Source organism: Salvelinus namaycush, chromosome 10 (assembly GCF_016432855.1).
Source record: "Salvelinus namaycush isolate Seneca chromosome 10, SaNama_1.0, whole genome shotgun sequence".
Lineage (NCBI taxonomy): Eukaryota > Metazoa > Chordata > Actinopteri > Salmoniformes > Salmonidae > Salvelinus > Salvelinus namaycush.
Window position 1 is genome coordinate 39,985,260 of NC_052316.1, and position 18,258 is coordinate 40,003,517.

At 44.4% G+C, this 18,258-nt stretch overlaps 1 protein-coding gene across 4 annotated transcripts in view; it reads right to left on the bottom strand.

The window, feature by feature from the left end:
• LOC120055015 (coagulation factor XIII B chain-like) overlaps positions 1 to 18,258 on the bottom strand; it is a 126,071-nt gene that overhangs the window by 4,342 nt on the left and 103,471 nt on the right. Inside the window, exon 18 of one of the 4 annotated variants that reach the window (XM_039002856.1) lies at positions 14,066 to 14,382. The exons of the other annotated variants lie outside the window; for them this stretch is intronic. The gene's annotated coding sequence lies outside the window, so the exon portion shown is untranslated. Of the gene's footprint in view, positions 1 to 14,065; positions 14,383 to 18,258 lie in introns of those variants that run through there. 4 annotated transcript variants of the gene reach the window in all.

Sequence of the window (18,258 nt, forward strand, 5' to 3'; positions counted from 1 at the left end):
CCATTTTTTGTACAGGTAGCAGTAGGTCTGGTAGTACTGTCCAATAGTTCATAATTCATCTTACACTCATAAGTGAGCTGATCACTGAATTTGTATCTTGTTTTTGGGTCTTTAATCACAGCATTTAGGATATCTGGCTTGTCACATGTTATCTCTGAAAGACAAACAACGTAATTCTGATGCAGTCCAAACTAACATCGGAGCACAAGGTAATCAAACCACAGTGATATTCAAAGATGGCTTCCTTCAGAAAACTTCACCTTCACAGAGTGGGTTTGGAGTCCAGGAGCCATCACTTGTGCATGTGGCAACACCCCGGGCATTTGTGGTTTTAAATCCGGTTCTACAGTTGTAACGCTGAGTTTCTCTCAATTGACCCCGCTGCCAGCGGTAGGGAGAACTCACAAGAGGGTCACGTGGATCACCACATGTTATCCCTACAATGATAGAGATGTTTAATGTTAGCATAAATCAAACCTGTACAGTAATTCACAGTGATTCACCTGTGTATACCCCAATACACTCAATATATCATACTACAATATACTCTCCAGTATGAACATACGTTCACAATCTGTAGAAGATGACCATTGTCCGTCCCCTTTGCATGTTATTGTATCTTCAGTCTGAAGTGAGAAAAAGTTCCAGAATCCTGAGGTACAGGTCACCTTCAGGCTTTCACCAGGCAAGAACAGATTTCTGCCAGCAGGTGTGTAACTGGTTCCTCTTGTTGGTGGCAATGATAATTTACATTTCACTTCTGCATTTTGGAGACAAAAACATAGACAAACATTTTGTTAGTAGCTTTCTATAATATGTTAACAAATGGTTTAAAAAAATGAACTTAAAGTTAAAAACATGAGTTACCCAGCAGACTTAAAATGTCAAGTTGCATTCACTTGATTCCTGAGATGATCAGATTCTTACCTTCACACTCTGGTGTTGGACTCCAGTTTGCTATGTTGCCCATTTTAGTGCATTTAGAGGCTCTTCTCTGAGACATAACATAATTTGTGTTACAGCTGTATTTCAGTGTGTCATCTTCATTGTAATCGTCCCTAGGGGGCCCGATCACTGCACCATTAGCTATGTCTGGAGCGTAACATTTAATCACTGTGAATTGAAGAAGCACAGAATTAAACAGATGATTGGTCATCATGATCAGAAACAGCAACGTGTGACAGTACGAGTTGTTGAATGGAATATGATACAATCATCGTTTTAATATTACACTTTTGAGTTGATGACCGTCATTCAAATCTGGATTTAAAAAAACACTACATACATATAATCACTGATCATTCTATATGGTCATTATTAACTCTACCCCAATCACAAGCAGGTGTTCACATACTGTAGTGTACACCACCAGGCACTATGACATCGTCACACACAACGATCATTGTGATTTTGTATTGTATGCTAGTGGGAAGTTGCTCTGTTGTGCATTTCACTTCTACATTTTGGAGACAACATTTAAAAAAACATTTTGTTAGTAGCTTTCTATAATATGTTAACAAATGGTAAAAAAAATGTAACTTACAAACATGAGTTACGCAGCAGACTTAAAATGTCAAAAGTTGTGTGCTGGGAAAACTTGGGAGAGCATGGGTGGAATAAGCATTGTTGTGCTCATGTGAATTTCCTTTCTTTTTCGACTTCAGACCAATACCTATTCTCACTTAAAACATATTGTTTTGTTTTTAATAAAAAAGAATGGTCGGAGAATTATCTACATCAAAAGGCAAGTATTTAATAACGTTGTGAAATGAATGGATTAACACACAAGGCATACATCTTAAGTTAGAAGGCAATATTGACATTACAAGGCATTATTCTAGGCATGATCAGAGAGACCATGGCTTGTGCCATGACCAATAGATCATGGGAGAGGGAGAGAGAAAGAAAGAGCGAGGGTGTATCTCACAAGCACAGGTCAGGAGCAAAAAAAAGGGACAATGAATCTAAGACCCTTCATAACATCTGAATTATTTGAGTTGTTGACCAATAGTATTACTGCTTCTCAGAGGTGAGACAGATAGAGGCTTGAGATATCAACACAGAGAATGCTGAATTCCTGAGAAGACAATAAAGCCTATTGCATAGAGTGTTGATAAGAGACTTCGGGGGCTGGGTTGCCCTACACCTCTCAGTACCCATCATCCCATCAGATAGTGTGAGCCTTTTGATGTCCCTGAACCAACAAGCAATTGACAAGGTGTTCTGTTTACCAGACTATGTGAGCCTTTGCCAAAGGCCTCCACCTTGGCCCAACAATCAAACAGGCAAAGCGTCAATACAGGATTAAGATTGCATCCCACTACACCAGCTCTGACCCTCGTTATATATAGCAGGGCTTGCAAACTATCACGGATTACAAAGAGAAACCCAGCCGTGAGCTGCCCAGTGACTTAAGCCTATCAGACGAGTTAAATGCATTCTGTGTTCATTTTGAGGCAAGCAACACTGAACAATGCATGAGAGCACCAGCTGTTCTGGACGAGTGTGTGATTGCGCTCCCTCCGTAGCCGATGTGACTAAGACCTTTAAACACGTTAACATTCAGACAGATTACCAGGACGCATACTCATAGTAAGAGCTGACCAGCTGGCAAGTGTCTTCACTGACATTTTCATGCTTTCCCTGACCCAGTTTGTAATACACTATATATACAAAAGTATGTGGACACCGCTTCAAATTAGTGGATTCGGCTATTTCAGCAACACCTGTTGCTGATAGGTGTATAAAATTGACCACATAGCCATGCAATCTCCATAGACAAAAATTGGCAGTAGAATGGCCTTACTGAAAAGCTCAGTGACTTTTAACGTGGCACCATCATAGGATACCACCTTTCCAACTAGTCAGTTTGTCAAATTTCTGCCCTCCAGAGTTGCCCCGGTCAATTGTAAGTGCTCTTATTGAGAAGTGGAAATGTCTAGCAGCAACAACAGGGCAGCCACAAAGCTGTAGGCCACACAAGCTCACAGAGCGGGACTGCTGAGTGCTGAAGCGCTACGTTGCAACACTCAGTACTGAGTTCCAAACTGCCTCTGGAAGCAACGTCAGCACAAGAACTGTTCGTCCAGGGTTTCGTAAAATGGGTTTCCTTGGCCGAGCAGTCGCACAGAAGCCTAAGATCTCCATGTACAATGCCAAGCGTCGGCTGGAGTGGTGTAAAGTTCTCTGGAGTCATGAATCACGTTTCACCATCTGGTAGTCTGACAGACGAATCTAGGTTTGGCGGATGCCATGATAACACTACCTTCCCCAATGCATAGTGGCAACTTTAAAGTTTGGTGGAGGAAGAATAATGGTCTGGGGCTGTTTTTCATGGTTAGGGCTAGGCCCCTTTTGTTCCAGTGAAGGGAAATCTAAATGCTACAGCATACAATTGCATTATAGGCGATTCTGTGCTTCCAACTTTGTGGCAACAGTTTGGGGAAGGCCCTTTCCTGTTTCAGCATGACAGCAATTCAATGGCTCAGACACGAGACGTATGTGGCTGGGTCTACAGACAATCACGGACTACAACAAGAAAACCAGCCACTTCACGGACACCGACGTCTTGCTTCCAGACAAACTAAACACCTTCTTTGTCCGCTTTGAGGATAATACAGTGCCACCGACGCGGCCTACTCCCAAGGACTATGTGTTCTCCTTCTCCATGGCCGACGTGAGTAAGACATTTAAATGAGTTATCCCTCGCAAGGCTGCCGGCCCAGACGACATCCCTAGCCGTGTCCTCAGAGAATGCACAGACCAGCTGGCTGATGTGTTTACGGACATATTCAATCTCTCCCTATCCCAGTTTTCTGTCCCAACATGCTTCAAGATGGCCACTATTGATCCTGTACCCAAGAAGGCAAAGGTAACTTAACTAAATGACTATCCCCCCCGTAGCACCTACTTCTGTCATCATGAAGTGCTTTGAGAGACTAGTCAAGGATCATATCACCTCCACCTTACCTGTCACCTTACCGCCCTAATAAGTCCACAGATGATGCAATCACCATCACACTGCACACTGCCCTATCCCATCTGGACAAGAGGAATACCTATGTAAGAATGCTGCTCTTTGACTACAGCTCAGCATTCAACACCACAGTACCCTCCAAGCTCATCATTAGGCTTGAGGCCCTGGGTCTCAACCCGCCCTGTGCAACTAGGTCCTGGAATTCCTGTTGGGCCGCCACCAGGTGGTGAAGGTAGGAAACAACATCTACACTTCGCTGATCCACTGGAGCCCCATAAGGGTGCGTGCTCAGCCCCCTCCTATACTCCCTGTTCACCCATGACTGTGTGACCATGCACGCCTCCAACTTGATCATCATGTTTGCAGACAACATAACAGTAGTAGGCTTGATCACCAACAACGACGAGACAGCCTATAGGGAGGAGGTAAGGGCACTGGGAGTGTGGTGTCAGGAAAACAACCTTTCACTCAACATCAACAAAACAAAGGAGATGATCGTGGACTTCAGGAAACAGCAGAGGGAGCTCCCCCCCTATCCACATCGACGGGACAGTAGTGGACAAGATGGAAAGTTTTAAGTTCCTCGGCGTACACATCACAGACAAACTGAAATGGTCCACCCACACAGAGAGTGTGGTGAAGAAGGCCCAACAGCGCCAGCCTCCTCAGGAGGCTGAAGAAATTTGGCTTGTCACCTAAAACCCTCACAAACTGTTACAGATGCACAATTGAGAGCATTCTGTTGGGCTGTATCACAACCTGGTACTGCAACTGCATCGCCCGCAACCGCAGGGCTCTCCAGAGGGTGGTGCGGTCTGCACAACACAACACATCACCTGGGGTAAACTACCTGCCCTCCAAGACACCTACAGCACCCAATGTCACAGGAAGGCCAAAAAGATCATCAAGGATAACAACCACCCGAGTCACTGCCTGTTCACCCCGCTACCATCCAGAAGGTGTGCATCAAAGCTCGGGCTGAGAGTCTGAAAAACAGCTTCTATCTCAAGGCCATCAGACTGTTATACAGCCATCACTAACACAGAGAGGCTGCTGCCTACATTCAGACTTGAAATCATTTGCCACTCTAACAAATGGATCACTAGTCACTTTATTAATGCCGCATTAATAATGATGTTACATATCTTGCACTACTCATCCCATATGTATATTCTGTTTTTATACCATCTATTGCATCTTGCCTATGCCGCTCGGTCATTGCTCATCCATATATTTATATGTACATATTCTTATTCCATCCCTTTACTTAGATGTGTGTGTATTAGGTAGTTGTTGTGTAATTGTTCGATTACTTCTTAGATATTGTTGCGCTGTCAGAACTAGAAACACAAGCATTTCGCTACACTTTCAATAACATCTGCTAACCATGTGTATGTGACCAAAAAAAATTGATTTGATTTGACAAATACAATGCACAATGCTAGGTCCATAAAGAATGGGTTTACCGAGATCGGTATGGAAGAACTTGACTGGAATGCAAATAGCACTGACCTCAACCCCATCGAACACCTTTGGGATGAATTGGAATGCCGAATGCGAACCAGGCCTAATACCCCAACATCAGACCTCACTAATGCTCTTGTGGCTGAATGGAAGCAAGACCCTGCAGCAATTTTACAACATATAGTGGACAACCTTCCCAGAAGAGTGGAGGCTGTTTTAGCAGCAAAGGGGGAACCAACACCATATTAATATAAGGGAACAAGGCGAGACCCATATGCAGACACAGGCAGATGGTTGAGCTCTGATATTTATTATAACCCAAGGGGTAGGTAAAAGGCAGATCGGGTACAGGTGAGAGTTCATAAACCAGGTCAGAATCCAAACACTACAGGGCGTTAGACAGTCTTGAGGTCAAGACAGGCAGGGATTCAGTAACCAGGTCCGACTCCAAACAGTACAAGGCGTTAGGCAGGGTTGAGGTCAGGGCAGGAAGAATGGTCAGGCAGGCGGGTTTGGTGTCAGGACAGGCAAGGGTCAAAACCAGGTGGACGAGGAAAAACAGAGACTGGGGAAAAATAGGAGCTAGGAGATAAACGCTGGTTGACTTGGCAAACAAGACGAACTGGCACAGAGAAACAGAAAACACGGGAATAAATACACCGGGGATAATGAGTGACACCTTGAGAGGGTGGAGACAAGCACAAGGACAGGTGAAACAGATCAGGGTGTGACATTTAACGATTTTCTAATGAGATGTTTGACGAGCTGTTGTCCATATTCTTCTGGTTTCAAGAAGACCACCATAGTCTCTGTGCCCAAGAACGCCAAGGTAACCTGCCTAAATGACTACCGCACTCACATCTGTAGCCATAAAATACTTTGAAAGGGTGATCATGGCTCACATGAACACCATCATCTCAGAAACCCTGGACCCACTCCAATTCAAATACCACCCAAACAGATCAACAGATGACTGCCATTTCCCACCTGGACAAAAGGAACACCTATGTGAGAATGCTGTTCATTGACTACAGCTCAGCGTTCAACACCATAGTGCCCTCTAAGCTCATCACTAAGCTAAGGACCCTGGGACTGAACACCTCCTTCTGCAACTGGATCCTGGACTTCCGGAGAGGGGCTGCCCCCAAGTTGTAAGGGTAGGCAATAATACATCCGCCACACTAACCCACAACACGGGGTCTCCTCAGGGGTGCGTGCCTTGTCCCTTTATGTACTCCCTATTCACCCAAGACTGTGTGGCCACGCATAACTCCAACACCATCATTAATAAGTATGCCGACGACACATGGTGGTAGGCTAGATCACCAATCATGATGAGACAGCCTATAGGGAGGAGGTCAGAAACCTGGCAGTGTTGTGCCAGGACAACAACCTCTACCTCAATGTGAGCAAGACAAACAAGCTTATTGTGAACTACAGGAAAAGGAGTGCCGAGCACGTCCCATTCACATCCATGGGACTGGAGTGGAGGTCGAGAGCTTCAAGTTCCTTGGCGTCCACACCACAAAGGACATATCATGGTCCAAACACACAAAAAAAGTTGTGAGTAGGGCTCTGGAGTCTGAAAAGATTTGGCATGGGACCTCAGATCCTCAAAAACGTTAAACAGCTGCTCCATCGAGAGCATCCTGACTGGTTTCATCACAACTTGGTATGGCAACTACTAGGCATCCGACCGCAAGGTGCTACAGAGAGTAGTACGTATGGCCAAGTACATCACTGGGGCTTAGCTCCCTGACATCCAGGACCTCTATACGGCCCTAAAAATTGTCAATGATTCCTGCCACCCAAGTCATAGACTGTTGTCTCTGCTACCGCACGGCAAGCAGTACTGGAGCACCAAGTCTAGGACCAAAAGGCTCCTTGAACAGCTTCTACCCCCAAGACATAAGACTGCTGAACAGTTAATGAAATGGCTACCAAAGACTATTTGCATTGACCCACTTATTTTATTATTTTTTTTAACTTATTTTTTTGCACTGACTCTCTTGCACAGTCTCGATGTAAACTCACTGGAATATAACCACACACTTACACATACTACATTGACACACCAACACACACACACACACACACACGGACACACACATATGCATATTTTCATCACACACACACACACACACACACACACACACACACACACACACACACACACACACACACACACACACACACACACACACACACACACACACACACACACACACACACACACACACACACACACACACACACACACACATTCCTTCACACTGTTCACTTACACTGCTGCTACTCTGTTTATTATCATAGTCACTTTACCCCTACCTACTGTACATGTAAATATGACCTTCATTACCTACACTGCCCCGTACCCCTACACATTGACTCGGTACTGGTACCCCTTGTTTATAGCCTCTTTATTGTTATTTTATGTACCTATTTTTCCTTTAGTTTATTTAGCACATAACTCTGCATTGTTGGTTAAAAGGGCTCGTAAGTAAGCATTTCACGGTAAGGTCGAACCCTGTTGTATTTACCGCATGTGACAAATAAAATTGGATTTGATTTTGTTGTGCAGCATTTGATAAAAGTAGCAAAACAAACACATCAGTTACGTTTGCTCACTTTGTATAGTCTAGTCAGAGTCTTACAGAGCAACTGGTGAATACTAACCCAATGTGGGCACTAGAAGCATGTGAGAAAGTGAAGGAAAACACATCCTTACCAGTCTGAGCTGATGAAGCATCCACATTCACCCATACCACCAGACACAGCAGAGTCAGAGATGATTTCATGTCGATCAAATGGTAGATGCTGTTAAAATGGAAGGAGTAGAACATAAATAAACAGTGTCTATCCCAAAGTTAATGTTTGTCTACAGAGTTCCAGCCCCCAGGGAGCACTGAAGAGTGGGGGACTGATCCAAAATACTGGAATACTCAAACATATTGATTTCAATCTATTGCAGTAGAATCACAGGAAATATCACACAGTTTTTGTGAAAATGCTCAATGTAAAACGGCTCTGGCTGGTGGGAGTGCCCTCCAAAACATGGACATACAGTGATTGGACTGCTGTGTCATCACCTCTAGCAATGGGCTAATTATTCTTTCCAAGACATTTTGTGTTGCTATATTCTTTGCTTTGTATTATAAAAGGTTTAATTTTTGGTTGAATAGAACCTAATTTTTGGTTGAATAGAACCTAATTTCTTTTGCCTTAGAAAGATAAAGATATTGCTAAGCAGCAGAAGGACCTCAGTGTCTGCCAGGATAACTAACTACTACAGTATTTCAGCACAGCTGAAGAGAAAACAACATACAGTTACAGGCCCAGGCCACTAGAGGGCCTGGTCACGCCTTAAAGGGAAATTTCACCCTGGCTCTGCTACAGCATATTGTAGGTACTATATGGTCTGAAAGATACTCTGTGGTCTTCAGGCTACATCCAACAACCTGCAACCCCAAGCTCGTTCGATATGACCACCTGTAACCCCAAGCTCGTTCTATATGACCACCTGCAACCCCAAGCTCATTCTATATGACCACCTGCAACCCCAAGCTCGTTCTATATGACCACCTGCAACCCCAAGCTCATTCTATATGACCACCTGCAACCCCAAGCTCGTTCTATATGACCACCTGCAACCCCAAGCTCATTCGATATGACCACATGGAACCCCAAGCTCGTTCTATATGACCACCTGTAACCCCAAGCTCGTTCGATATGACCACCTGCAACCCCAAGATCGTTCTATATGACAACCTGTAACTCCAAGCTTGTTCGATATGACCACCTGCAACCCCAAGCTCGTTTGATATGACCACCTGTAACCCCAAGCTTGTTCGATATGACCACCTGTAACCCCAAGCTCGTTCAATATGACCACCTGCAACCCCAAGCTCGTTTGATATGACCACCTGCAACCCCAAGCTCGTTCTATATGACCACCTGCAACCCCAAGCTCGTTCTATATGACCACCTGCAACCCCAAGCTCGTTTGATATGACCACCTGTAACCCCAAGCTCGTTTGATATGACCACCTGTAACCCCAAGCTCGTTCGATATGACCACCTGCAACCCCAAGCTCGTTCTATATGACCACCTGCAACCCCAAGCTCATTCTATATGACCACCTGTAACCCCAAGCTCGTTCAATATGACCACCTGCAACCCCAAGCTCGTTTGATATGACCACCTGCAACCCCAAGCTCATTCGATATGACCACCTGTAACCCCAAGCTCGTTCGATATGACCACCTGTAACCCCAAGCTCGTTTGATATGACCACCTGCAACCCCAAGCTCGTTCTATATGACCACCTGTAACCCCAAGCTCATTCGATATGACCACCTGCAACCCCAAGCTCGTTCGATATGACCACCTGCAACCCCAAGCTCGTTCTATATGACCACCTGCAACCCCAAGCTCGTTCTATATGACCACCTGTAACCCCAAGCTCGTTCGATATGACCACCTGCAACCCCAAGCTCGTTCGATATGACCACCTGCAACCCCAAGCTCGTTCGATATGACCACCTGCAACCCCAAGCTCGTTCGATATGACCACCTGTAACCCCAAGCTCGTTTGATATTTAACAAACATCAAAATGATCCAAACAACAAGCTGGAACGAGCTTGGGGTTACAGGTGGTTGGATGTGGTTGGATGTATCCTGAGGACCACAGAGTACCTTCCAGACCATGTCATCAAACAAGTCTCACCCCTTTCTCTTTTTACCTGTTCTCTTTGTAAAACTCAGGTCATCTGGAGTCCTTCCACAGTGCTCTGCTGAAAATGCCCTAAAGCGGCAGCATTTTGGGTTCACCAGCATGAGGGAAGGGGCACACCTTGCGGTTATGGTGCACAACAAGATTGTGGGACAAAAGAGAGCGAGGGACACTGAAAAAAAACACAAAAACCCCAGTAATGACACAACCACCTCATTCTTCTCTCTGCAGATTCTCAAAACACAATACAAAAACATGCCAAGAGCTTCTATTGGCAAGAATGATCTGTCAAAGTCAATGGGCAGGGTGAGGTTTACATATACGTCTTTGAGATGACAAAGGGGTTTTGTGTTATTGTGTATGAGAACGATTTGAAAGGTGCCATACACAACATTTCATACTGTATAAGAACTGCCCTCCTGAGACTTTTCACAGCCCCCCAGCCCATGCACTTAGTTGACTGATCTTTCCTCTCAAAATAAGCTCCTAATGTCTCTCATTGTCCCTAAAAAATGCACTAGTGTGTCTCTAAACACTTATGTCCCAATCGGTTGACACCTTTACCAACAATGGCATGTTGCCCTACATCCCTTCCATACATTTTTTAAATGGTAACACCACAACCATGTCTTTTCAAGAGTACAATTCTTCTGCAAGAGGCCCAAACAGTTGGTGCTTAAGGTCTATGAGCCCGACACCACTTCTGTCGTGACTGAGCCTGGTTAATATGACCTGATGACTCCTCCAGTGTCCCAGCAGAACTCTGGAAACACTGAAACAAGGAAGAAGAAGTGGAAGAAGGACATGAAGAGGCCCCAGCCACAAGCAGCTAGAGAGCAGCAAGGCCCAGTCCAAGGCAGGGAGGAAGTGGTGGGTGTGGCTAGACTGTATGCAGATGTTCCTCTGCCAGAGACTCATCTTATACGGCAACACCCCCATTGAACTCAAGCCCTGGATTAAAGCTACTGGAGCTGCCTGATGGCCATGAAGCAGATGTCACCATGGACTGTCATCACGTACTGTATGAAGGAACCAATGTGTTACCTAATATTGTTTAGACATGTGTAAAGAATACAATGTGCTACTCAGCAAACTGGATGTAGTCTATCACAGTGCCATCCGTTTTGTCACCAAAGCCCCGTATACTACCCACCACTGCGACCTGTATGCTCTCGATGGCTGGCCCTCACTACGTACTCATTGCCAAACCCACTGGCACCAGGTAATCTATAAGTCTTTGCTAGGTAAAGCCCCGCCTTATCTCAGCTCACTGTTCACCATAGCTACACCCACCAGTAGCACGCGCTCCAGCAGGTATATTTCACTGGTCATCCCCAAAGTCAACACTTCCTTTGGCCGCCTTTCCTTCCCGTTCTCTGCTGCCAATGACTGGAACCAATTGCAATAATCACTGAAGCTGGAGTCGTATATCTCCCTCTCTAACTTTAAGCATCAGCTGTCAGAGCAGCTTACCGATCACTGTACCTATACACAGCAAATCTGTAAATAGCACACCCAACTACCTCATCCCCATATTGTTATTTATCCTCTTGCTCTATTGCACCCCACTATCTCTACCTGCACATCATCATTTGCACATCTATCACTCCAGTGTTAATGCGAAATTGTAATTATTTAGCCTCTATGGCCTATTTATTGCCTTACCTCCCTACTCTTCTACATTTGCACACACTGTACATACATTTACATTTTTCTATTGTGTTATTGACTGTATGTTTGTTTATGTGTAACTCTGTGTTGTTGTTTTTGTCGCACTGCTTTGCTTTATCTTGGCCAGGTCGCAGTTGTAAATGAGATGGCCTACCTGGTTAATTAAAGGTGAAATAAATAAAACATTTGTAGTATGTTGAACTATACTGTATATACTATACTATTGTCTTTCCAATGTGCTTCTGCTTAATGATGACTGAACCTAATATACAGGCAAAGAAGGATTTGTCTTGCTGGCCTAACAGCAGCCAAGAGAATGGTTGCCTTACAATGGCAAGCCCCACACACTCTGCCATGTCAGCAATTCCTCATTCATAGACATTGCTCAACTTGAACTGTCGATCTGTCAACTGCATGATGAAAAATCAGACAATATTGACATTTGGAATACAACTCGACAGCTTAAAATCACTACTTTGACACTGTATGTACATTTGCTTAACTTAATGTTTCTGTTAAAGTTAGTGTTTTTGATCACTCGGTATACGTTCTCTGTCCATTTTTTTTTTGGGGGGGGTGGATTATGGAGGGATTATGTAAGGTCCTGTGGAGGGAAGTAGGAGGGAGGATGCATGTGTATTAGTGGAATCTCTGTTGGTTTGTGTCTTTTTGTCCTGTCAAACCCCCCAAAAAGGTACAAAATGTAAAACTAAACTATATTATACTATACTTGTTCTTCCACTAGTGTTGCAATTATTGTTTTAGCTAAATAATATACATACATATCTACAATATTCTAATATACATACTGTAGGTTTAGAGCTAGCCTCATCTACCAGTGAGGTTAAGGCTTGTGGCTGAGGATAGTTTAGAGCTAGCCTCATCTACCAGTGAGGTTAAGGTTTGTGGCTGAGGATAGTTTAGAGCTAGCCTCATCTACCAGTGAGGTTAAGGCTTGTGGCTGAGGATAGTTTAGAGCTAGCCTCATCTACCAGTGAGGTTAAGGTTTGTGGCTGAGGATAGTTTAGAGCTAGCCTCATCTACCAGTGAGGTTAAGGCTTGTGGCTGAGGATAGTTTAGAGCTAGCCTCATCTACCAGTGAGGTTAAGGTTTGTGGCTGAGGATAGTTTAGAGCTAGCCTCATCTACCAGTGAGGTTAAGGCTTGTGACTGAGGATAGTTTAGAGCTAGCCTCATCTACCAGTGAGGTTAAGGCTTGTAGCTGAGGATAGTTTAGAGCTAGCCTCATCTACCAGTGAGGTTAAGGCTTGTGGCTGAGGATAGTTTAGAGCTAGCCTCATCTACCAGTGAGGTTAAGGCTTGTGGCTGAGGATAGTTTAGAGCTAGCCTCATCTACCAGTGAGGTTAAGGCTTGTGACTGAGGATAGTTTAGAGCTAGCCTCATCTACCAGTGAGGTTAAGGCTTGTGGCTGTGGATAGTTTAGAGCTAGACTCATCTACCAGTGAGGTTAAGGCTTGTGGCTGAGGATAGTTTAGAGCTAAAAAGACATTGAGGGCTACAGTTAGTTTGAATGCTGATAGGCTCCATTAAAACATTTGTATGGTCATTATTGAATCACAAGAGATGTTGAACAACAAATACTGTACTTACACAACCCTTACATAAGTCTGGTTAACTGTCTATGGACATGGCCTTCAGAATGTTTGTTCCAGGAAGGCAAAATCACTGTTTCCCATAAAGCCATGTTTTCCAGGGGCGAAATGGGAAGGCCAAAATCAATTTCTACACCTCGGGAGCATGCCAGGGTTTAGCCCATATTACCTTACCAACTAAACAAAACATTAAACGTTTTTTTGCATTTGAGAATTTAAAGTCAATATTCCTGCCTTAATGTTCAAGATTCACTCAATGACGATGAGGTAGTTGAAATGCAGGGCAAAGAACACCACAGGAATATTTTTGATAGATATTGTCTGGCTGCTTCAATATTGTAAAACATACCTGATGATAATATTCCTAGATAACAATGAACTAAAGAGTAGATGAGTAGATATGAACCAGAGGCACTTTATTTAATGTTGGACAATCATGAAACCAGGAATCTGTAAATAATTTGAGCAAACTATTGACAGGGGTTATTCATTTACATGTTCGTCCAACGAGACAGTAGCCATCACTTTCCGTAAGCTGAGGTCAATATGGGCAAAGAGTCAAAGTCATGACCCCATGTATACACTGCTGATGAAAACCAACACTACCTGGCTAAGTCTACTATGACCAGCACACTTAACAGTGATATGACCCCATGTATACACTGCTGATGAAAACCAACACTACCTGGGCTAAGTCTACTATGACCAGCACACTTAACAGAGATATGATCCCATGTATACACTGCTGATGAAAACCAACACTACCTGGCTAAGTCTACTATGACCAGCACACTTAACAGAGATATGATCCCCATGTGGTAAATAGAGTGTCTTTTTATTTTCCGTCCAATATGCTCCTTGGATGTTCTGTGTGTTCATCAGCTGTTCATCCCAAACTGGATAAGGTTACGAGGGCCCCGAGTTCTGAAACGAGAAGATGGTACAAGAATCAGTGTGTGAAAATGTTCTGAAGATCAGGTGGAATTGCAGTTGGGCCCCGTTCCAATTTTCTCCCTCACTCCAATCCCTAGGCCCTTATTACCTCCCCTGGCTAGTCAGAGATCACAGGGGGGCTTTGAAAGGGAATTGATCCCAACAATCCACCATGATCTGTGAATGGGAGTGAGCATGGGAATAGGATAGGGATGTGAGCGAGTGATTGGATATGAATCAGGTAAACGTTGTTTCAGAGATATAACTAATTCAGGCAGGTCATCTCTCCAACCCAGATCCCGTTACGACACGTCTTGTAGGATAAAAGGCTATTAAAGGTGTAGTAAGACTGGCAGTCATAATGAACTGATTCTCTGTTTCTGTAACATTCTCTGGTACAGCCCATCGTGTCTCCGTTAATGAGATGTGGAGGTGGTCCACAGAAATCCTTGGGCTCTAGGAAGACATGAGTGAGGTCATAGAAGTACTAGTGATGAGATGTACCCAGATGCTTTCATTAACCAGCAAGAATAGCAAACTGTCCAGAAATCTTCCCTACCCTTTCTGAAATGCTTTATTTTGCTTAATGTTGTATGTGAGTTGTAGATAATTGTAAATCTACTTTAAACAATAAATAACTTGGTTGTGTTGTATTATTTTCCCAATGTGTTAAATCAATACAAATACAATTTACCATCACAAAGTGGAAAGGAGTGACCCCACTGTCCATTGGTTGATCAGACGACCTCTGATTCCCCATTCAGAACGTGTCTAGCGTTGCTGCACTCAAACTGTAGCCTGTGTCCATACGTCATGGTGCTGTTGTTTTGGAGAACTCCTAACACATTCACATTATTATTATTATATATTTGTTAAATTTTACCCCCTTTTTCTCCCCAATTTCGTGGTATCCAATTGTTAGTAGTTACTATCTTGTCTCATCGCTACAACTCACGTACGGGCTCGGGAGAGACGAAGGTCAAAAGCCATGCGTCCTCCGAAACACAACCCAACCTAGCCGCACTGCTTCTTAACACAGCGCGCATCCAACCAGCAAGCCAGCCGCAATGTGCAAGTAGAAATACTGGAGTACAAAGGAGAAACAAATAAAAAAAAATGAATAACAATATGGGGATGAGGTAGTTGGATAGGCTATTTACAGATGGGCTATGTACAGGTGCAGTGATCTGTGAGCTGCTCTGAAAGCTGATGCTTAAAGTTAGTGAGGGAGATATGAGTCTCCAGCTTCAGTGATTTTTGCAATTCGTTCCAGTCATTGGCAGCAGAGAACTGGAAGGAAATGTGGCCAAAGGAGGAATAGGCTTTGGGGGAGGACCAGTGAAAGATACCTGCTAGAGCGCGTGCCACGGGTGGGTGCTGCTATGGTTACTAGTGAACTGAGATAAGGCGGGGCTTTACCTAGAAAAGACTTATAGATGACCTGGAGCCAGTGGGTTTGGCGACGGATATGAAGCAAGGGCCAGCCAACGAGAGCGTACAGGTCACAGCGGTGGGTAGTATATGGGGCTTTGGTGACAAAACGGATGGCACTGTGATAGACTGCATCCAATTTGCTGAGTAGAGTGTTGGAGGCTATTTTATAAATGACATCTCCGAAGTCAAGGATTGGTACGATAGTCAGTTTTACGAGGGTATGTTTGGCAGCATGAGTGAAGGAGGCTTTGTTGCAAAATAGGAAGCCGATTCTAGATTTAATTTTGGATTGGAGATGCTTAATGTGAGTCTGGAAGGAGAGTTTACAGTCTAACCAGACACCTAGGTATTTGTAATTGTCCACATATTCTAAGTCAGAACCGTCCAGAGCAGTGATGCTGGACAGACGTGCAGGTGCAGGCAGCGATCGGTTGAAGAGCATGTATTTAGTTTTACTTGCATTTAAGAGCAGTTGGAGGCCATGAAAGGAGTGTTGTATGGCATTGAAGCTCATTTAACACAGTGTCCAAAGAAGGGGCAGAAGTATACAAAATGGTGTCGTCTGCGTAGATGTGGATCAGAGATTCACCAGCAGCAAGAGCGACATCATTGATGTATACAGAGAAAAGGCCCGAGAATTGAACCCCTGTGGCACCCCCATTGAGACTGCCAGAGGTCCGGACAACAGGACCTCCAATTTGACACACTGAACTCTGTCAGAGAAGTAGTTGGTGAACCAGGCGAGGCAGTCAATTTAGAAACCAAGGCTATTGAGACTTTCGATAAGAATGTGGTGATTGACAGAGTCGAAAGCCTTGGCCAGGTCGATGAATACGGCTGCACAGTATTGTCTTTTATCGACGGCGGTTATGATATCATTTAGGAACTTGAGCGTGGCTGAGGTGCACCCATGACCAGCTCGGAAACCAGATTGCATAGCGGAGAAGGTACGGTGGGATTCGAAATGTTTGGAGATCTATTTGTTAACTTGGCTTTCGAAGACCTTAGAAAGGCAGGCTAGGATAGATACAGGTCTTTAACAGTTTGGGTCTAGAGTGTCTCCCCCTTTGAAGAGGGGGATGACTGCGGCAGCTTTCCAGTCTTTGGGGATCTCAGACGATACGAAAGAGAGGCTGAACAGGCCAGTATTAGGGGTACAACAATTGCGGCGGATAATTTTAGAAAGAGAGGGTCCAGATTGTCTAGCCCCGCTGATTTGTAGGGGTCCAGATTTTGCAGCTCTTTCAGAACATCAGCTATCTGGATTTGGGTGAAGGAGAAATGGGGGAAGTTTGGGCAAGTTGCTGTGGGGGGTCCAGGGCTCTTGACCGGGATAGGGGTAGCCAGGTTGAAAGCATGGCCAGCCGTAGAAAAATGCTTATTGAAATTCTCAATTATCGTGGATTTATCGATGGTGACAGTGTTTCCTAGCCTCAGTGCAGTGGGCAGCTGGGAGGAGGTGCTCTTATTCTCCATGGACTTTACAGTGTCCCAGAATTTTTTGGAGTTAGTGCTACAGGATGCAAATTTCTGTTTGAAAAAGCTAGCCTTTGCTTTCCTAAATGCCTGTGTATATTGGTTCCTAACTTCCCTGAAAAGTTACATATCGCGGGGGCTATTCGATGTTAATGCTGTACGCCACAGGATGTTTTTGTGCTGGTCAAGGGCAGTCAGGTCTGGAGTGAACCAAGGGCTATATCTGTTCCTGGTTCTAAATTTTTTGAATCTTTTGAAATTCCTCAAGATCCTCAAAAAGTTCTACAGCTGCACCATCGAGAGCCTCCTGACTGGTTGCATCACTGCCTGGTATGGCAACTGCTTGGCCTCCGACCGCAAGGCACGATGGAGTGTAGTGCAAATGGCCCAGTACATCACTGGAGCCAAGCTTGCTGCCATCCAGGACCTCTATACCAGGCGGTGTCAGAGGAAGGCCCTGAAAATTGGCAAAGACTCCAGCCACCCTAGTCATAGACAGTTCTCTCTGATACCATGCGGCAAGCAATATCGGAGCGCCAAGTCTAGGTCCAAGAGGCTTCTGAACAGCTTCTACCCCCAAGCCATAAGACTCCTGAATATCTAGTTCAATGGCTACCGAGACTATTCACATTGACCCCCCCCCCCCCCCCCTCTCCACACCACTGCCACTCTCTGTTGTCATCTATGCATAGTCACTTTAATTAACTCTACCTACATGTACATACTACCTCAACTAACCGGTGTCCCCGCACATTGACTCTGTACAGGCACCCCCCTGTAATATTGTTATTTTATATTGTTATTGTTACTTTAATTACTTGTCACTTTCATCTCTTATTCTTATCAGTATTTTTTAAAGCTGCACTGTCGGTTAGGGGCTCGGAAGTAAGCATTTCACTGTAAGGTCTACCTACACCTGTTGTATTCGGCACATGTGACTAATACAATTTGATTTGA